Below are 23390 nucleotides of genomic sequence, written 5' to 3' on the forward strand. Positions count from 1 at the left end.
AAATCAACAGTTAAAAGCATGCTCTTAGAGCCTTTCTTTAACACCATAGATGGGTTGAAGGATATTAGCAGAAGGGGAGAGTCTAGAGATTGATAGAAGCAATCTGTTAGTATTTAACCCTGATTTCTCACCAATGTCTCATTTTAAATTTCTAGGTTCTTCCTTAGTACCCACCAATGAATGTTTGGAAGTTTATTTGTGCTGTTTTTGAAAGAACAAGGGGTTAGATTTAATGTAATTTAATGACTTCCACCCTAATATCAGTGAAAGATACTTAAATGGGAAGGAACCAGGAGGTACTAAAGATGAACTCTGCCTTTTTCTTGTATGAGAAAAACTTTTCTTAGTACTTGGCCCAGAAACCAATCTTTAATCTCCAAGGGTTTCAGAGAAGGCATTAAAACCCAAAGAAGAAAGTGTTTATATACTGGACACTTGCAGAAGGAACTTATGAGATCTTGAAACTCAATAAGGGGAGAAGAAGACAGCTTCTTCTCTGCAGATACACATTCACCATATTCTTCTTAGAAGATCCACTGGTGGTCAAAAGCAAAACCTGTATATGTATATTATGATATTCAATTTACATGTTTTAACACAGTCAAATAATAGGGTTTTTTTCCCCTAAATTTGAGCTATAAGTAAATAAACCTTATTCAGGAAAAGTCCCAGTTATAGAAACTAACAGAGTATCATCTGTATGAAAAATACTGCATGTGACTTGTTGCTGCCCAGACCACAGTAATTGTTCCCTCAGCATGTCCTCCTACACCGGCCCCACCTGCTTCTAGAAAGGAGAGGAAGGAGAATGGTGGTTGTGTCAGGGTATACTGATGTAATACACTGGCCACAATAAAGTTGTATTTGCAGACACACAGCCACTCCTTCCTCTACTTTCTACCAAGGATCAACAATAACTCGACAACTTGTCTTTCCATAGTGCTTCACTTTTTACAGAGCTCCTTCATATACATTATGAAAATCTTTCCTACCAACCACCATGCAGGTGGAATTAACTTTACCTGACAATTGAAAAGAGAAGAAGTGACTACAATGATCACAGTGTCCTGAAAAATGAAAGCTAGAACTATGTACCTTGTTTTATGGTTCCAAAATTAGTATCTATTTTGTGATTCATTCAGTAAATGTTCGTGGAATATTTCTTATATGACAGTCACTATCCTAGTTGCTAAGGCTACAAAGGTAAGACATGGTCCTTGTTTTCAAGGGCCTTGAATCCAGTGGGGGAGGCAGTAAAATATGCAAGCAGTTACAATATACTGTGGTGAGTGCTCTGAGTGATCCAAGTCTAGGAGGCCACTAGGAGCATAGAGGAGCAGCACCTGGTGTAGATTTGGAGAGTAGTGACTACTTTTGAGAAGAGTTACACTTACCCAATTTCTGAAGGACATATTGATATTTTCTAAGTAAAGCAAGATTCATAAAGGCATTAAAGAACAGCAGGAATGTGTGTGCAGGGACCCAGAGGTAAGAAAGAATGTGAACAAGAAGCAGAATGAGTGAACACATCAACTCTCACGATCTGGGTCAAATTCAGTCTTACTGGAACAAAAATCAAGAAGCAGGAAGTGATGAGAGATCAGGCTGGAGATATTAGCCAGGGGCCTTATTTGCCATACCTTTTCCCTTTCTAACACGTTTGGCTACATCTCTTGAGCATCTAAGTCAGGCTGCCCCATACTTCTAATCAGGAAAAACCTGCTGTTCTTCATGTCTGCATGCAGCCAGAGCTGCTAATGTGCCCCACCTTGACCTTTGGTTTTTGAGGAAGGGAGTCAGAGTCTTGAAGACAGTCAGGGGAGTCATTGACTTTGACTTACAGAGAATCGGGATTTCAAGTAGGGTGGCTTGGGCACTTGGTACTGAATTTGGCAAAGCAGAAATCCCTCTGCCAACAGAGAATAGCTCTCCAGAAGGTGTTAGCCCTCAGCTGCTTGCCAAGACTCTTTAGGCACCAAATACTGGAAGGTGAAATAGCCCGACAGGATTCTGGCAATTCAATAATAGCTACAGACGTGGTAATCCATGTCTAGGCTTGTTTTATTGAGACAAACTTGTCTTATGAGAGGAATACGCTTTCTAATATTTCTGTGGCCTGACTTAAAACTCATATTTGTTAATGTCTTAGCTAGACTCAATCAGACACAATAATCTGGCTTATTAAATACAGGGTCAAGTGCTATATAATACTTTAAATTGGCTGTCTCTAAATTCCCAAGAATTCCACATGTAGCTGCAGAAACCACCTTTCACAATCACACAGTTCCTAATAAAGGAAACCATATTGGACACATTTACTGATACCCTTCTGTAGAGGGTACACATCCTGATTTGGATGATAAGATAAGATAAGTACAAATTCTGATAAGATTTTACCTGTACTAGTCTCTCAGTCATTTTCTGGTGAGATCCTTCTTCAGTTTGCTGAAATAGTATTTGTAGGTTGAACTATTTCAAAAAGATATATTGAAATGTTAACCCCAAGAACCTCTGAATGTGACCTTATTTGGACATAAGGTTATAGCAAAGGTAATTAATTAAGATGAGGTTATGCTGGAGGAGGTGGGCCCTGCTCCAATAAGACTCCTCTCTTGATAAGAGGGGGAGAGAGAGAATCATAGGAAGAAAGCCATGTAAAGACAGAGGCAGAGATTGGAGGGATGTGTTCACAAGCTAAGGAATGCCAAGGATTGCCAGCCCTCACCAGAAGCTGGGGAGAGGCATGAGAAAGTGTCACTGGAAGCCTGCAGAGGGAATCGACCCTGCTGGTACATTGATTTGGGCTGATAGCCTCCAGATCTGTCAGGTAATCAGCTTACATTGTTTTAAGGTACCTAGTGTGTGGTACTTTGTTATGGTAACCCTAGGATAGGAAGACAAATGATCTGAGCAGAACTGGAGATGCCTTCCTTCCACACTTCCTAGCTTGAGAAGGTGATCTGGAGCTACGTGGATATGGCCTGGTCCCTTTTGTTTCACATGACATCAACTGCCTCCCCTCTTTCCCTCCTTCCCATAGGATGTTTGACAAGGCAGAGCTCCAACTAAAATTTCTTCTATCACTGAAAAATGGACTTCTTTCCTTTACAGAAATGTTACAAAAGACAAAGCACTCAAAAATCCCCATGATGTTGTATAAGCACATCTTTCGTCAAAGCACATCTTCTGTTGTCCCTCTTGATTATAATGTAGGTAAATTAACTTCTAGGACTGTGACATTGTAGGTCTTCTCTATCATGTGGTCCTCATGACACTTCAGGACTATATGTGTACAGGTGGAGGAAAACCAATCCCAGGACAAGTGGCCAAGGCCTCTGTCTCCCAGGTGGGGCTGTCCTGGTTACAGGGCACATTTTGTTCCTAGTCTTCCTACTGATTGATAACAGATGGGCACTAAACTCTAGGAGGCATGGAAAAATCCTGGTATTTGACCATTTTCCAAGGCAAAACGAGATGGCAGCCTGTGTTAGTTTGACTTGGCAATAGCACTGGACTAGTAAAATAATGTCAGCCAGTAGATCATCGTAAGGTTTAAAGATATCCGTCCTTGGTACTGTTACCCTCAGCAACTTACCTATCACATGTCTTCATTTGGCTTTAATTTCTGTCCAACTATCATGTGTCTTAATTTCTGTTCAATTTTGCCTATTGTTGGCTTCATTTAATTTCCAACTAGGTAGCTCCTCCTTAGGTTGATTTGTTATATTGTGTTAGATGATTTTTTTCCATTTCAGTTTAATTTAGGTAATGACAATCTAAAAATGGAGATAGCCTTCAATTTATCACAGCCTTATAATGTTTGTTTATAGTAAAACAAACATGATATATAAAGAAACAAAAACAAATACCATGTAAAACAAACACTCCTTCTCAGGCACAATGCTGTTCATTAGCCAAAGGGGTGGGCTTAGTAATTAGGTTCTCCACAGCTCTGTAGAAAGTAGCCCCACACAGCACTCATGGTCATATTAGTTGGTTTAATTGAATTGTGACACCAAATCCATGGGCTAAATGTTGAAGTAGCCCAGCCATTCTCCATTGTCAGAGGAATAATCTGATGTGGCACCCACTCTTCATTAGAGCAAGAGCAGTTGCTCTAAAAGAGCCTTACACGAATTATAAAGAAGCAAGTGAAACACAGACATGAAAACATGTTTATTCAAGTATGTTCAGTAGTAAGACCACAAGTTTGTTCCTTGCTTGGTTTTGGTATGTGAGCAGTTTATTCACAAAACAAGGGAAGTACGAGCAGAGTATTTCTTTTGGTGTCTTGAGCTGCAGGCAAGTTGACCATGCAGTCATGTCACAATACTGTGAAGTGGTCCACACAATTGACAGTGAGAAGTGGTTTTCACCTGTTTGGAAAAAATTGTAAGAACTATTGCCAAGGATATTCAAGGCTATGGTTGACTGAAAGCTTGCGTCACGCCCACCCCCAAATTCATGTGTTGAACTCCTTATACCTAGTGTGATGATGTGGGTATGTTAGGTGGGTATGTTAGGAGGCTTAGGTCATGAGGGCTCTGTCCTCATTAGTCCCCTTATTTATAAAAAGAGACAGATAAACTTGCTGTAGCTCTCTGCTCTCCATCATGGGATGATCGAAGAAGATAATCATCAGCAGGTCAGGAAAACAGGATCTCACCAGACAGTGGGTCTGCCAGGACCTTTATCGTAGACTTCCCAGCCTCCCAAACTGTAAGAAATGAATGCCTGTGATTTAAGCCACCCAATTGATGGTATGTTTGTTACAGTAGCCTAAGTTGACTGAGATAGAGGTATATTTTTCAAAGGATGAGATTAAGGCTGCTGTCATTCTTAATTTATGATTTTAGAGTTTTTGATTTGGGGGCTTTACAGTTTGTGTGTTCTCTCTCCCAATTACTGAGTTTCTGTCTTCATTACATCTTGCTTGCAATATGGAGGATAGGGAGAGAGTATCACTGAGTAGTTACAGTGTTGCCTTCATGTGTCATATAACAGAGAACTTAAAAATCGGAAAGTCTTAGTTTAAATCCAACTCTGCAATTTTTTTGTGTGTGTCCTTGGAAAAATTGGCCTCTGTGTGTTTGTTTTTTCTTTATGTGTAGGCAGAGGTTTGTTAGAATAAGACTTAGATTAACTGGAATTCAAGTTCCTAGTACTGGATCCAATTTATCAGTTCTGCTTGGGGTGAGCAATAATAGCCAGAAGCAGCAGGATGTGGCATGAACTTTATTACAGGTAAGAAGTATGAAAACTACCTTCTATTGCAGAGAAGGGCATACAACAGAAAAGGTCAAAATCAAAGAGAACCTAAGTGCAGTAAAATTGCTCTCTGGAAGAGAAAACACCTTCCTTTAAAACATAACATTTATTCCCTGAAAAAGCAAGGGACTCTAACTACACAGTAAGTAGAATATTTTTCACATATTTTCAGGCGACCAGAGATATGTGATTCTCACTGTTTTAAATACTCTGTCACCTTGTCTTTTATGACACCATATTTCCCTGGTGTCACATATAACCACTCAGTCTCTGTTGTTCCTTTTTTTTTTTTTTTTTTTATCCTTCCAGATTTGTTTTCCTTTAACTGACCAATATATGGTAGAGTTCCTTAGAGCTGGGCCTGTACCTTATTCTCACCCTGTGGGAAACCTCACATACAACAACAGTTTTAATCATCACCATATGCTAACAGCGCCCAAATATGAACCCCCAAGTCCTGACTTTTCATTAGTTTCAGATCTGTAATATCCAGCTGCCTATTTCACATCTCCACTTGGATATCTCAGAGCCATCTCTGATTCAACCTGTTCAAAGGTGAATGCCTGGCTGTCATCTGTAAATCTGGATTTTTTTTCCAGGTGCTCTCCTCAATCCATGATGTTGCTTTCCATCAAGTTGCATACATGAAATTGTTAGAGTCCACTCTGGAAGCCTTTTTCTCCATCTTGAATTCACAAACTTCTCTATATTTCTACCATTATTTTTCTGTCCCAGATAATGTTCATGTCTTGTTTGAATTATAACAAATAGCGTATGTTCTCACATTCAGAAACATGAGCTGGATGCATCTGGAAACTGGCAGTCAAGGCAGTTCAGCAAGAGTATTCTCAAAGTTCCATCTCCTAAGGCACAAGGTGTGGTGGAGAAGGGTTTAGTGTAGATCTGGCAGGCCACAACCAGCATGAGCATCTCCAGCCCAAGGAATTGCTGGCTCACCTACCACCTCATTTTATACCTCTTCTTTCCAACACTCAGTCCCATCCACACATGTCTTCATGCAGTTACTGAAATGAACTCCCTACTTTCATATGCTGATGGCTCCACCTGGAAAGACCCTGTTGTCCAACCTTTTTACTGGGATAACTTCTATTTATTTCTCATACAGCAGCTCCAACATCACTTCCACATGGAAGCCTTCTCCACTCGAACTAGGTTGAGTTATCTATTATATAATCCCATAATAACATGCACCTTTCTTTCACTGTATTTGCATTTCATTGTATTTCTTTCATTGTATATTGTATTTGTTATAGCTTTAATTTTATATTTTTTCTCTAATTTTTAATGCATAACCACCCTCCCCCCATGAAACTATCAGCTCCTTAGCATCTAACACAATGCATGGCTCATGCTAGATGTTTGCACAGTATTTGTCGAATGAATCACCTATTGTTATAATGTAATATATAAGTGAAAAGGGAAAAAAGGAAGTTTTGAATGGATGACTTGTAAGTCTTTATTTCAGTGGTCCTTCTAAATTTGAGGAGGAAGGTGAGCACTTTTTAAATACTACATTTCAATCTATAAGTTGAACCTTAGTGCTTTTGAATGTGATACATAGTAATGCAAATGAGTAGAACTTAGCTTTCAAAGGAAGAGCTCGATAGAATTAGGCAAAGAACTTTCTTATTGCATTGGGTTTTCATGGGACGTTTATAGTATTTTTTTTAAAGATTTTATTTATTTATTTGAGGTCATAGGACATTTAAAAATCATGGTTCTGGTCTTTGTTTTAGGTTTTCTGGTAGGAAATGAACCAAATAAATGAAACACTGCTGAGCACTTCCCAGAGTTTTTCCCCACAAGTTCTTTCTTTGATATTTCTTGTCAAAGTGTGCATACTTCTGTTGCTAAAGGAAATTGTCTAGGGCAAAAGGAATGACTTTTAATCTGGATTTGGAGTGGGGATATTTATTTGAGGCATTTTTAGACACCAAATTGAAGAGTACTTAAGTGAAGGTTCATGAAAAATTGCTCTTCTATCAGGTCTCAGAGGGAAACTGAGACTTGGCATGCTTTTTCATTGTGTCTCTTGGAGAAAGAAAGGAGAAAGCTGAGATGCAAGCAAAAAAAGCACTTCAAGTCTTCAGGTTTTAGGCACTTGCATTATAAGGATTCTTTTTGAGAATACTGAGTTGCCTGGAGGATTATATTAGTGAAATGTGAATCTATCACCTGCCATTTGTGGTTCAAATTCCACTTGGGTGGGAAATAAATAGAATATATTTCACTGACTGATATAATTTAAAAGGTGTATGTAAAACATATTGGGAGCTTGTATCCAAATTCCTGAAACTCTATACCATCAGTTTAATGGGGATTGTGGTCACCAGCTTAATGGGTATTGGTATGATTTAATTTAATCCCATACTCTGTTCATACTATTCTTATACCTTTTTTTTTTTTTTTTTTTTTGCTTAATGGTTTAGTGAGCAGCATAATGATTAGGATTAATAGGACACTGACACTAACCAGATAAGACCAAGATCTCAAGCTTGTTGTCTTTTAATTTTTATTTAGTGTTTTATTACTATTTGTGTAGTAATTAACCTTTAAAACAAATCATGTAAAATAAAAGAAGTTTTCCTCTTCATTGCTTAATGTGAATAAATTAAAATGTCATGTGACACATTGTTATGTTATCAGAGAACTAATATTTATCAAACGATTAGTCTGTGTCAGCCACAGTGTTGGGAACAGTATCAGTTATTTCTTACACAGTACAACTGTGTAAGAAATGATACCAGTGACTTAGTCATCTATTGTCATGGATCTGCTAATCAGTTATGGTGGTTCTGTTGATCTAGGCTGAGCCTTGCTGAGCAGCCCTGCCTCAAGCTGCAAATCAGTTAAGTGGTAGGAGTAATTCTACTTCATACATCTCTCATCCTCCTTTGACCAGTGAACTAGCTGAGGCATGTTCTTCTCATGACAATGACAGTAGCACAAGAGAACAAACAGAAATATATGAGACCCATCAAGGAGCTAGGCTCAGCACTGGCATGTTTATCACATCTGCCCACCTGCCACTTGACCAAAGCCAGTTATTGCCAAGCTAAAATTACATAAGAGACACACACTCTACTGAGGACCTAGTAGAGGTGTTGATGGAGGGAGGTGGTGAGGGATTGGTGCCAATCATTCTATTATAGGGACACTTTAAATTCTTTACCACACTTGGGGGAACCTGAGTGGTTCAGAAATTTAAGGATCTCCCTTCTGCTCACATCATAATCTCTGAATCCTGAGATAGAGTCCCACATCGGGCTCCCTGCTCGGCGGGGAGACTGCTTCTCCTTCTCCCTTTGCTTCTCTCCCCAGCTTATGCTTGCTCTCTTTCTCAGAGTAATAAATTCTTTACCACACTTAATTTTCACAGCACCTCTATGCAAAATTTAGAGCTAGACTAAGTTTCAAGAGGTTGAGTAGCTTTCTCCAATTCACAAAATGACTAAATAGCAAAGTTGAGATTCAACATCATGTTTTTTTTTCCCTAAAGTTTAAGCATAAATCACTAAGTAAAAAAAGAGGGAAAATGAATATTTTATTGACATAGTTTTCCCTCCTAATTTAAGTTTACTCTTTTAAAAAATAATACATAAACGTCTAAGTAAAAAGTTAACTGATTTTTGCTTTTCCTTATATCTTTATCTTAGATGTTAGGAAAAAAAGAAAAAGAAACACGACAAGAGAAAAATCACTATTTTCAAACAAAAAGTAAAAACTTAACATTACATCTAAAATCAAAACTTAAAAATCTATTCTGATTTCATTTTACCCTAGAATGCCGTGGAATTATGTTCTTATGAATTTATCTTAAAAAAATTTTTTTTAATCTGAATCCTAATGACATGGTGTTTTCTTCTCCCTGTTTTCCAACTTTTCCAGTTTTTTGGTTCAATGTATTGAACATTTTTATGATTCTACAGTCAATATACTAAATTCTATGGTTCTAAAGATCAGGAAAAATTATTGATAACTTGTTAAATGCCAGTCATGGACTCTTTATCTGTCCTAACTTATTTAGTATTCACAAAAACCATGTAAGTTAGCAGGTTATGTACTATATCTTTGTAGATAAGAAGCTCAAAGACATTAAGACACATGCTCTGTTTGCTATACCTTGAAGAGACATATAACCAGGGTCTGTCTGAATCTAAAACCTGTGCCATTAACCACTCTACCACATTATTTCCAATGAAGAGTGGGTCATAATCTAGTGTGGGAGTTGTGAGGAGCAATAACAGTAGTGAGAGATACAGTTTATATAACCTATCAAAACACATAGGCATATTTATGCATATGTATATGTAATATGGAAACAAAAGTTTTACAAAGCAATATTTATCCTCACTTATCTTGGGTTATGCACTCATATATTGTCTTTGTCTTCTGTTCTTTCCATTCTATTCCACTGGATTTCATTTTTAAAAAACTTCTCTTTGCCTTCTACTGAACTGATTTCATCATGTCCTAATAGGTCACAAGCCACAGTTTGAAAAATCACAAATTATGGGAAATTTTGAATAAATGACAAGATGTAAAGTGTGAGCAGAATTTAGAGGTAGACAGACTCACACTGACATATATTCAAAAAGGAGAGGGAATTAAAGTTGTTTCATCATGGAAGGTACAGTATATGCCAGAGGCAGTCATGTACGAGCTTAATAGGTTTTTGGTCCTTTTGACTTTGATGTTTTTATAAATCAGTATAGTTATACTACAGAGAAGAGTTATACTACAGAGAATAATTTGGTAATAATAGTTGCATAAAAGTTCTTTACAGTGACTCCTAAAAGATAGTTATGATTTAACTTTAATTACATGGGTTTCAGTTAATGAGTGTTTTGGTGTATTAAGTATTTGTGCATCATAGCATGATAATAGAGATCAGATTACAGGCACAGTTCCAAAGAGCTCATAATTCAAGTTTATAAAGATAACCCTAAAAATTATGTCCCCAGTAATGAAGGCTGTGAATTTTTTTTTGAACTTTTACTATGTATTAGGCTTTGTTCCAAGTGGCTTATAAGCATCATCTCATTTAAATTCATAGCAACCTTGCAAGGTGATTGCCATTATTCAGCTTCATTCACAGTAAGAATCTAAAAGCTCAGAGAGGTAAAGCTCCTTTCCTAAGTCTGCGCAGCTAGTACGTAATGAAGTATGGATTTCAATCAGAGTCTTTTAATTCTAACATCTAAGAGCAAGACTCTTAAACTATATAGAACATAAGCTGAAAGAGGTATAAATGGAATTTACCCTAGAAATTTTAGAGAGAGTGTGACTCTACAGACACCTTGATTTCAGACTTCTGGCTTCTAAAACTGTGGAAAAATAAATTCTCATTGTTTTAAGCCCCACCCCCCTCACCTTGTGGTAATTTGTTACAGCAGCCCTAGGAAACTAATGTATGCAGCTTGACAAAAACAGGAATATTAACTCAATAATCAGGATTTTCCTACAAGTAAAGTAGAGGGGCAAGTTGAAGATTCAGGAACCAAACATGAGGTTGAGAAAACATAATTTTTAAGGAAATTTGCAAAGGCCTTAGATTATTGCATTTCCAAGTACAAACTGAACATTCACTGCCCAATGCAGTAAGGTTTTGTACATAATACTGATCAAGAATTATGTCTCTTTGTTGTGTTCGTGCTTCATTTCACATATAATTCAATAACAGCATGGCCATTGAGTCTTGAATAAGTTCTATAACAGAGATTAATCATGGCTTTGTTTCATGTGCACTTTGGTGACCAAGGAAAAATAATTATCACAGGCCAAGTCATCAGTGTCCTTGCTGTCAGGACGCCAGCACAGAGGCACGGGCAAGCTGACACTGAACCATGAACAGGATAAGGAAGATGGAAAGGCTTGACCCTGTTCCTAGCTCTGCTCAGCAGTCCAAATCCAATAACATAAGCACACCCAGCAAGGGGCATACATGACTCCAGAGTTCTCAGTGGGTCAATCGAAGGAATGAGTTAGGACAGAGGTTTAGAATGTGAAGGTCCCATGCCAGAATTGGGGCGTGGAATCACCAGATATAACTTTCACACACAAAAATTATGAATCCAATTCTTTCAAAATCTGATTTTTAAGTATTGTCAACTGATTGCAATTAAATAACCCCATGCAGCTTATACAGAGAACATCAGTGGGCCGTATACATCACCGTGGGCCACGGAGAGACCTCTGATTGAATGAATTTCTCTTGCCAGTTGAGTCAAGGGGCTGCAGGATTCAGGGAATGTGAGTAGAAGGCAGAAGTTGGTAAGGATTTTAATCTTCCTCATCTGTAGGAAGCCCTTTGTGGTGCAGAGCTGGTTGCACAGTTAGTGAGGTGAAGAAAAAAAAAATGAATAAAGAAAACAAAAATAGACCTTTGGAACCAAAGATGGGATCGAAAGGGGCCAGTCTAATGGATTGGCCATTTATTGTCCATGAGATGTAGGGAGGCTGAGAAAAGCCTTCTTGCTGTTTCCCTAAAGTGTGAGAATTTAGATTTTATATCCATTTGTTATGGTGGTCAGAAACTTTAATATTCTTCAAGAGTGGTTTCTCACTTTTCAGGGGTGAAATGATGATAAAACAGGTGACTGTTATCATTCTCGCCATAAGAAAAAGGGCTGAAAAGTCGGAACTGGTGATTAATGTAAAATGTGGAAAACTTAGCTCTCAGAGTTATGTCATCTGAGATAGTAGCTATGAGTTACCTTTGTTTATATTTATGAGAGAACCAGAATTTGAAGTAGCTGTGAGCCACATGCAGCTTTTGAACATTTGAAATGTGGCTAGTCCACACTGAGATGGACTCCTAGTGTAAGTACATACCAGATTTCAGAGATTTATGACAAAAAAGGAAGGTAAAAGGTATCATTATTTTTATGATGATATGTTGAATAAAAATATTTTGCATACATACAGCCAAATAAAATATATGAACACTATTTTCAGCTGTTTACTTTTGCTGTTCTTAAGGTCACTACGAAATTTAAAATTACACATGTGTCCTGCATTTGTGGCTTACATTTATTTCTTTTGGACAACAGTGTGCCAGAGACTCACGAGTGAAGTAGCCATTTGCTGTACATTGTAAAGTTGAGATTCTGGGTATTGTCTCACTCAGCAGCTGGATAGGAGAGTGTCCTGTAGACCAAAGCAGTGTTTGTTTTTCAGGAGTTAGGCAAATAATATGACCTCATGAACGTGCTTTTCTATGAAGGTATATCCTACAAATATTTGTCCCAAATTTTTTGGGTCAAATGCAAGAACATGAAACAGCTGATGAATGCCTGTCAAAGCAATTTTCACTTAGATGAGAAAGTATAATACTAAATCAAAGCAGAAATTATAGTTTACATGCTGCATTAGCCATCTTAATCTGCATAGTATATTTTCTATAATGAATTTCCATGTGATAACAACAAGTCCAGATGTAGCATTTGGATGATCAGTAAGCTTTTTAGATCAATTTATTATGAATGGAAGAGGCATTTATCTCTTCCTAACACAATTTAATTTGCATTCCCTTTCTAGAAATCTTAAAAGCTCAGTAGAGGGAACTGTAAGGGACATTAAACCAATTCAGAGTGGTAAGCACTTAGTTTCCTCATGTAACATGGTTGTCTTTAGAATACAAATGGAGGCATTAATTTGAAAGAAAGTATAAATTTTGCTTGGTGATGAAGGAAATATTTGAGTTTATGCTATTCAGGCAAATGAAGAATCATTTGTCAGAAAATTATTGTTTCTAACAAGAAATTCAAATACTGTCAATTTGAATTTAAATTATAGGAAAGATTACTATACCCACTCAGGAAGACAGGAATTTAAATGCATGACATTGCTAAGACATGCATAATGTTCTTGGCATTATTTTATACATATAGTGCAATTAGAGTGTGTGTGTATGTGTGTGTAATTGTCACAGTCCAATGGCATTTGTTAAATGTCCTTTATGTACATTGGATTGCATTAAAATATTTGAATTACAAACTTTAAGGCTGGAATGGAAAGGAACTATGGTTTGGTCCTTTATCCAAAGCATGTATTCCACAACTGGAATTATTTTCAGAGGATTATTATCTGGATGCCTGTGCTTCAAACCTCTAACATAGTGCATTCATAACCTCACATAGTACATTCACATTTTACCACCTCTAGATATTTTCAGACACTTCCCTTTACTAGCCATGGTCTTCTTTACAGAGTTTCAAATTCTACCTCCCTACAGCTTTTATGTGTAGGGAAATATCTCTAACTGCCAGATATGCTTCATTCTTAGTAGTTCACAGAAACACTCAAAACATGCTTTTGAATAAGTAATGTGAAAATTATAAAAATTTATCCTCTTCCATATCATCCCCCCTAATGAGGAATATAATATTCTGTTCTCTGATCTTAAGGCTACTGACTTGAGAAGAGTTTATGATATGAAGTTGTGTAGTAGGTAAGAACTGTGGCCACGGAATAGAGTCTTGGATTAAAATCTCTTCACACTTACTGGTTCTTTGATCTGAGATAAATTATTTAACTTCATTCAGAGAATTTCTCCTTTTATGTCTTCCATTCATTGGCATATGGAGTCAGATTTCGTCTGTTGTAAGAGTTATTCTAATTTTAAATATTTGGAAGGTAAAAATATCAAATTCCTTACCTCAGCAAGATAGTAGTTCAAAAAGATCTGTAGAATGTGACCGAAGAAAAAGACAAATTACTTACTCTCAGAGAGTCTGTCACTAAATTGAGAAGACAACAATATATTCATGTGGAGGGATAACTGATTGTCATGTACCCTAATATCAAAGGGGCAGGAGATGGTGGTGCTTAGGAGCACGGGCTCTGGAGCCAAGCTGCCTGAGTTCACATTTCCCCTTTAGTACTTACTAGCTCTGTGTCTTGGGCAGATCACTTAATCTCACTGAGCCTCATCTGTAAAATGGGAATAATAAAGGTACTTTAAGAAGTTGTGCAAATTAATTGACATAATATATATGAAGTTTGACCCATGCTGGTTATATATATAGGCATTCATTAATTATAAATAACATACATACTTATATACATCTACAGAGGCTGAGGGGAAGGGATATTTTTAAGCAGTGAAGAGGATGAATAAAGGAAGTGAAAGGTCCAAGCAGAGTTAATAAACATTCAGATCCCTGTGGGGAGCCTCTGTACTTATGCCACTCTTGAGACAGCACTCTATTCTTTGAAACATTCCAGAGACAGTTGTTCCCCATAATATGTAAGCAGGAAATAGATGTTTTCTGAAAATACCATGGAGAAATCCCTACAAATTCCCTTTCTGATGCTAACTACCTCATCTCTCCCCTCTCCCCCAAGGCTAATCCTCCATAGCTTCTCTACTAATATTGGTTCCACCATTTTCTTGCTAGTGGACCACAGTATCTCACCTAAACCCAGAGCCCCAGTATGCTTCCTGTTTGAAGCTTCACAGTCACCATTCTGCTCAGCAAAGAATCTGTCTGAGGACCTCCTCTCGTTATTCAGAGAGGCAGCTGCTAGAACATTCTTTCTCTCTGAAAAACAAGCTGATAGAAGAAAGTGTGACCTATCAAAATATGTCAGAGGACTGATGTTGATAAGAATGCTTGACAAAGATAATTGGGCTTTATTCAGTAGGGGTGAGAAACTACAGCAAGATTTTATATCAGAGAAATAACAGAATGACTGTGGTGTTTCTGGAGAGAAACTACTTCAGTTGGTCAGAAATATTAGAAATGGGATCCTGAGTTTTTGTGATTTGATCTTGAGAAAATTCCTCTTTGTTTAAATTTTATTTCTCTGTCTTTACAATATGGAAAGAGGTTTGAGTTAAAAAATGAACTGATGGTGAATCCCAAGGCTAGGGATATCCATTTGGATGATTTAGTTATTTTTAAAAATATGGTGATGTGATATATATGTATATATATATACACACACATATATATGTATATTTACCCAGCCATCAAAAAGAATGAAATCTTGCCATTTGTAACAACGTGGATGGAGCTAGAGTGTATTATGCTAAGTGAAATAAGTCATCAGAGAAAGACAAATACCATATGATTTCATTCATAGGTAGAATTAAAAAACAACAACAACAGATGAACATATGGGAAGGAAAAAAAAGAGGGAAGCAAACCATAAGAGACTCTTAACAATAGAAAACAAACTGAGGGTTGATGGAAGGATTTGCGGGGGATGGCGAAATGGGTGATAGGGATTAAAGAGGGCACTTATGATGAGCACTGGGTGTTATATGTAGGTGATGAATCACTAAATTCTACTCTTGAAACCAATATTACATTATATGTTAACTAACTAGAATTTAAATAAAAATTTGAACAAAACAACAACAACCAAACATCACACTCTAGTTCTAAAGGTCATTAACAAATGATTCAGAACTGTTAAAAAAAAAATCTAAATAAAACACACACACACACACACACACACATATACACACAATTACAACCATATCTATATATGGTTGTAATTGCTATAAAAGCCAGGTAATAGTTAGGGGAGGATAAGAAGAAGAAGAGGTTATGATAGAGATGGGGCCATAAAAGGGGCTTTTCAAATAGGGAGCAACTATTTTTTATCCTGGGTAGTTTAACAAAAATAGTGTAATAATAATTAAGCTATGCTTTTTATTTACATGGTTATCTGAATTTATATTTTATTTTACAAAAGAAAGATAGTGAAAATTATCCAAATCATCAGGATATTAGTCATGGAGTTAGGATTTTAACCAAATGATTCTACAAGGATTCAGAAGCACTGTAGCATTTCTGGAAGTAAAAAGTTGTAGCTTTTTATTATAAACTTTGGTCACTGAAAGTTTAAGAAAATCTCCTGGATGTTCCCTATTAGTCCTCTTCAGTTTCTAATTCGATTTCAGAAATGCACCATAAATAATCATATTTTTAAAGATGAACTTGAAAAAAAAGAACTTGAAGAATAAAAGGTAACGCTATTCAATTATGCAACTTCTGCACAAATTCAAAATAAATGAAAATGTCACATGTTGAAATTATATTTTGAGTAAAATGACCCAAATAACATTCAATTACAATTCAATACCATTGGACCCCACTGTTCCAGGATGTTAACTCTTTATTCATATTCTGCTGGGCCTTTGATTAGTTCATATTAAAGGCTTACATGCCTTTGTTTTGATCTGTCAGATTTTTTTTAACCCCAGTAAAGTTGTGCAAAGACGTTTATTTCATTTCTACACTGTACAGTGCTTGAGAGGGATTAAAAGTCAAGAATAGATTTTACATTCTGTTGAAATTCACGAGTGCCTTGCTGTTTAAAAAACATTTTTAATATAGGAGACCATTAATTACCAGGATTCTGATTGTAATTGCCTGGTCTCAGAATTGATGAACAAAGCCATTTTGGAAAGCAATCAATTTGAAATCTAATTTGTTGGCGAAATGAACCATATAAACAAAATGCCACTTGCAGTTTGTCTAAAATGAGATGTGCTTAACGAGCCCATCATCTTCTGCCATCCTCATCACTGTGGGTCGAAGCCACCTCAAATGTCATCAGTCGGATCCCGCGCACGGAAAGCTGAAATAGAACACTGCACTATGAGCAGAGTGAAATGCAAAACAGATGGCTCTGTAATCCCTGCAGGGTGACTTTTGGGGGCAGTTCTGGGGTGAAAGCGGAGTGGCTACAAAAATGAACTAACTGTAGTAACACACTCATCACCAAAAGTAGCTGGGACTGTTTGAGGTAATACATTCCATTCACATATAAACAGAATTCAAGGGACAAAAGTGCATGAAACTGGATTTGAGGGAAACGATCTGAATTACTTTTTATGAAATGTACACACACAATCGTACATGTGTATGTACACACACAAAACATATAATGCATGTATAAAACATATATATATATATAGAGAGAGAGAGAGAGCGTGTAAAAGTTATCTGATGGGCTACACCCTGAAATTGTGCTTTGTACAAAATTTGACACAACAGTCACTTGTTCTTTCATTATTTAAAGGAAAAATTTCATTTAAAAGTCTTTTTTTTGGTGGGCACCTGGGTGGCTCAGTGGGTTAAAGTCTTTGCCTTCGGCTCAGGTCATGATCTCAGGGTCCTGGGATCAAGCCCCACATCAAGCCCCACATCGGGCTCTCTGCTCAGCGGGGAGCCTGCTTCCTCCTCTCTCTCTCTCTGTCTCTCTCTGCCTGCCTCTCTGTCTACTTGTGATCTGTCTGTCAAATAAATCAATAAAAATCTTAAAAAAAAGAGAGAGAGAGAGAAAAGTCTCCCCCCCCCCCCCATTTAAAAGTCTTACTGGGCGCCTGGATGGTTCAGTTGCATCTGCCTTCAGCTTAGGTCATGATTCCAGGGTCCTGGGATTGAGTCCTACATCCAGCTCCCTGCTCAGCAGGGAGCCTGTTACCATTCCTCTCTCTCCCTCTCTCACTCTAAATAAATAAAAAAAATCTTAAAAAAAAAGTCTTATTGATCATCTTTGCTGACTTATGACTGCACAATACTCAGACACTATAAATTCTTGAGATGGTCATAAAAGATCTAATAGCATCTATGAGTTGAGGTTTTAGAGTTAGACTTGTCATCTAGTTATTTTAAATTTGAAAGGCCATGTGTTTCTTGGGGCTTGCTTATTTATTTATTTATTTTTACTCTGTTGGCATGAATAAGTCAGGAATTACTTGAAGATACAGTAATAGCAGGGCTTTGTGAAGCTGAATTTATAAAACTCAAATCAACATGAAGATGTAAATGATAAATCACTAAATTCTACTCCTGAAACCTATATTATACCGTATGTTAACTAACTAGGATTTAAATAAAAATTTGAAACAGATAAACAAGTATCACACCCTCGAGTCCTAAAGGTCATTTATAAATGATTCAGAACTGTAAAAAACATATATTTTATATTTACATACATATAAATATAATTTTATGTAAAATATTATGTATATAAATATATACAAATATTTAAATAAAAAATTTATATATATAAAACATGAAGATGGCTAGACCTATCTAGACCTATCGAGAGACTTTAGGGAGTAGATGAGAACTGGAGGACTGTAGGCCTCTTAATTTATATGGGAAAAAACCCTTCCGAGTCAAGCAGTCCATGCCCATTGAAGATCAAGCAGGGGAGAGAGGAGGGAAAATTAGAGGGGGCCTTACATGTCTAGGAGATTTTAGGTTCAAGAAGCTCCAGAGGGCAGCGGTTTGGGTTTTGGGGTTTTTTGTTGTTGTTGTTTTGTTTTGTTTTGTTTTACCAAGAGAGGTTGTCTTTGTTGTCTTCTTTATGATTATTTGTGTTAGGTGCGGTTTAATGGTGTATGTGAAGGAGGTAGACTCTAAATGGCTAAAAATGGTTTTTGGACTATAATTTAAAGCCATTGGGTGTGTGAGAATTTGAGTTTGCACCAACAGGCTTTGGGGTAATGCCCTACCCTGCTGTGAAGAAGGAAACAATGTGGAACATTTTAGGCTAACACAAAGAAGACATCTCTAGACCATTTATAGAAGAGATGGTATCCATAAGTATGGAAAGGTAGCATCAGTAGGATTTACTGAAATGTCCTTGTACATGGGGAAGAGAAAAAATAAGGGTATCTTTTAGGTTTTTGGTCTGGGCAACTGGGTGATATTCTTTTCTGAGATAAGAAATTGTGTGTGTATGTGTATGTGTGTGCCATAGGGAGTTCAATTCTAGACATGTTAAGTAAGTTTATAATGAAGTTTTGAAAGATACCCTCTACTCATCACCTATGGTAATCTCAATCCTCCTAATCAGTAGAAGGGAATGGCAAACATAGTCTGCCCAACTTCTAAAACCCCATTCTATCTCTGACAAACACAGTGTCCCAGTCCAAAAATCTAACCTTGCAGTTGTACCTACTGGAGGGGAAGATGAGGCCTAGGAATCTGGTTATACAAATATATTTACACTCAAAACACAGTGCCAGTGGGAGACATAATAGGCATGAGAGTCACTCTAGAAGGTCTCAGGTGAGGTGATTTGGACTTGCACATTTAGATTAAATTAAAAACACTCTAAGTTTTGTACACTGTCTGGCAGGAAAAGAAAATAAAAGACATACAGATTGGAAATAAAGTACTAAAACTTTGTTTTAAATGCAGATGACGTGATTGTCTACAGAGACTATCTCAAAGAATCTATAGAAGATAGAAGTGAGTTTAGTCATGTGGTAGAATACAAGGTCAGTATACAAAATTAAGTTGTATTTTTACATACTACCCTTGAACAACTGGAAATTGAAACAAAACCAACATCACTTGAAATAACTCCTGAAAACAGAAAATACTTGTGGATAAATCTGACAGATATGTGAAAGATTTGTATGCGGAAAACTGTCAAGCATTGCCGAGAAGATAAAAGACACACCACTCAGAATACTAAAAACAAAAATAAAATCTGACAATCCCAAATAACACTAAGGATTCAAAGCAGCAGGAGCTCTCACACACCTCTGGTGAGGATACAAAATGGTGCAGCTACTTTGGAAAATAATTTTTCAGTTCTTTTTAAAGTTAAATATATACTGACTGTAAGATTCAGCAATTGCTTTCCGAGATATCGACCCAAGCTAAATTATAGCAACACCCATACAAAAATCTGTAGATAAATATTTACAGCAGCTTTATCCACAGTCACTAAGACTGGAAATAACCTAAATGTTTATCAACTGGAGAACGTAGAAACAGATTGTGGTACATTCATACAATGGAATTTGATTCAGCAGTAAGAAGGAAAAAAACTAGCGATATATGCAATGATGCAAATGAACCTCAAAAGCTTTATAAAAATGAAAGAAACCAGAATTAAAAGGCTGTGTGATACCATCCATATAACATTCTAGAAAAGGCAAAATTATGTGAAAAGAGATTCATGGGTCATAGGAACTGTATTTTGGGGGACAGCAATTGACTAAAAAAGGCATGTCATTAAAATATAGTGGTGAAGGGGCACCTGGGTGGCTCAGTGGGTTAAGCCTCTGCCTTCGGCTCAGGTCATGGTCTCAGGGTCCTGGAATCAAGCCCCGCATCAGCCTCTCTGCTCAGCAGGGAGCTTGCTTCCCCCTCTCTCTCTGCCTACCTCTCTGCCTACTTGTGATCTCTCTCTACTGTGTCAAATAAATAAATAAAAATCTAAAAAAAAAAATATAGTGGTGATATTCACCAAGGATGTACAGGGATGTGTTTTAAAGAGGTAAGTGGTTCTGCAGGGCTTATTGTGAACTAGTTACTTCTGACCACTGTCTGTTTTTCTCTAACCAGAAGCAATTATTCTGCATTTTGATTAATGTATCTATTTATTTCCATCACTCTGAATAACATGCCTCTATGTTTACTTCTTGGTGCTTGTATTTGGGGGATTTTCTATTTGCTATAAGTGATTTAATGGCAGAGGATAAGGACTTGGGTATCTTTCACTCTGTCCATATACTTTTACAAAAACACACATTTTCAGTCACCAACCTCACATCCTCCTACTTTGCTTTTATCCTAGTTAGAAGTGGATTATTAATCACTGGCTGCCAGAGGGGAGTAGTCACAGGTGTAGTTCACTTCTCATCAGAAATCACAGGAGCCAGAAGTCCACAGAAACATATTTTAAAGCCTTGAAAAAATAGAAAAAAACAAATCAGTCAACTTACAATTCATTTTCCACTAACAATATTCTTCAAATATTAACACTATGTGAAGGTCTTTTGTTTGTTAGTATTACAGATACTTCAGCTTCTTTGGGTTTGAATTGTTGCCTAAGAGTTTAAAGTACAAATAAATCACACATATTTTTCAAATCAATGTCTTTTCAGACTGAATTATATGATGTGTCAAATGCTATGTAATATAATTGTAAATTATTACAGTCAGAACTTTAAAATTGGTAATCCAGTACCTTCAAAATTTTGTTTAGAATGTATTATCATATAAGGAGACTTTCCAGATGTTTCAGGGCTGTGTTAAATAATACATAAAGATGGTAATGTCAGTATCTTCTGGTGTTCCAGTCCCTCTTTGGACTTTCCTAAGGGTTCAAAAAATATTTCACTCTAAGAAAATAAGTCAATCTCTCTTCCTTTGACAGCCTTTCCATATTCACACATAGCTATATGCTTGTGTCTCTCCCTCTCTCTCAAATAAATAAATAAGTCTTTTTTTAAAAAGTTAAATTTTTCTTTAGTTATTTGATAAATAAAGCAGACAGCACATATAACACATATAACAAAGGACACATGTAATGCCATATAATAGAATTAATTGGAAATCCTGCAGATAAATCTGTTACCACAGTGCTTTTGAGAAAGCTGAATATTGGATTAGTCATTAACATTGTTGTGAAGGTAAGAAAGCCTGTTGAAGACTATTAACTATAAAAAACCTTTTCATATAAACAAGGAGTGAGAAGGATTCATCACTGGCAAACCTGCTCTGGGAGGAATTCTTCAGCTGAAGGGAAATGGTATTAGATAAAAACGTGAATCTCCAGGTAACAATGAAGAGCACCAGGACTCATAACTATTTAGGTAAAAATAAATATATGTATATTTGTCTCTCAAGTTCTTTAAAAGGAAATTGAATGTTAAAAGGAAAATAATAGCATTATATTGGGTTTATAATATATATATATGAAAGTAGAAAATATAGCAACAATAGTATAATTGAAAGGGTGGTTAAGTGGAATTATGTTATAATGTTTAACACAAAATAGTATAATATTAATTCTAAATAAATTGTGATTATCTATAGAGGCATTCTGTAGTCTCTAAAGCAACCACTAAAACTAATACAAAGGAAGGTTAGAAATTAAAAGAGTAAAAAAAAACCTGTAGACAAAATAAAATGCTATCAAAGATTCATTCTTGAATATGCACATACCTAAATGTGCGTGTATCTCCTAACAAAGCTTCAAAGTACATGAAGCAAAAAGTGAGAGAATTAAAGGTAAAAAATACAAAAACTACAGTCATAGTTGGAAATTTTAACAGCCATTTCTCATAAATTGATAAAACAAGCAGAAGAAAATTAGCAATGTTAAAAAAACTTGGAACAACTCTACCAACCAGCCTATACCCAATTGGCATTTACAGGGAACTATTGACTCCAACTACCACACACACATCCTTTTTTTGTTCATTTGTTAAAGTTTTTTAAAAAAATTATTTGAGTTAGAAAGAAAGAGCATGAGCAGGGGGGAAAGAGCAGAGGGAAATGGAGAAGCAGACTCTCGGCTGAGCAGAGAGCCCACTGAGGGGCTCAGATCTAGAACCCTGAGATAATGACCCCAGCTGAAGGCAGACATTTAACCAACAGAGCCACCCAGGTGTCCCCAAGCACACAAATCCCTTGCAAATGTGCATGGAGGTTCACCAAAATACACCACATGCACAGCCATGAATAAGTCTCAGGACATTTCGAAAGACTGAAATCTCACAGGATTTTTTTTTTTTTGATAAAAATATAATTAAATATAATTAATTTTTTTAAAGATTTTGTTTATTGAGAGAGAGAGAGAGAGAGAGCCTGCCAGTGGGGAGAGAGGCAGAGAGAGAGAGAGAATCTCAAGCAGAGTCCACGCTGAGCGCAGAGCTAACCAAGGGCTCGATTTCAAGACCCTGAGATCATGACCTGAGTCAAAACCTGAACCACTCAGGCGCCCCCCAAAATAGAATTAATCTAAAAAATCAATACGGTATGTAGAATATCCTCAAATGTTTCCGCATTTCAACAAAACAAATGAGTAAACAAACAAAAAGCAAGAAACAAAACCGCAAACAACCCTTCCCCCTTGCCCCCTCCCCCTACGTACACTTCTAAATAACCAGTGGGTTAGGGAAGACACAGTGGGTGAATTTTAAGTCATTTCAGGACGAATGATGATAAAAACTCAGTGATGGGGTAAAAAGTCTTCAGTCAGACCCTGTAGGTTCAGCTCCCAGCACTGCAACTTTCTGACTCTATAAACTTTGTCAAGTTCCTTAATATTTCTGTAATTTAGTTTCTTTTATTTGTAAGGTAGAGAAAATGTGATGACACTTTTCT

Source organism: Martes martes, assembly GCF_963455335.1.
Source record: "Martes martes genome assembly, chromosome: 2".
NCBI lineage: Eukaryota > Metazoa > Chordata > Mammalia > Carnivora > Mustelidae > Martes > Martes martes.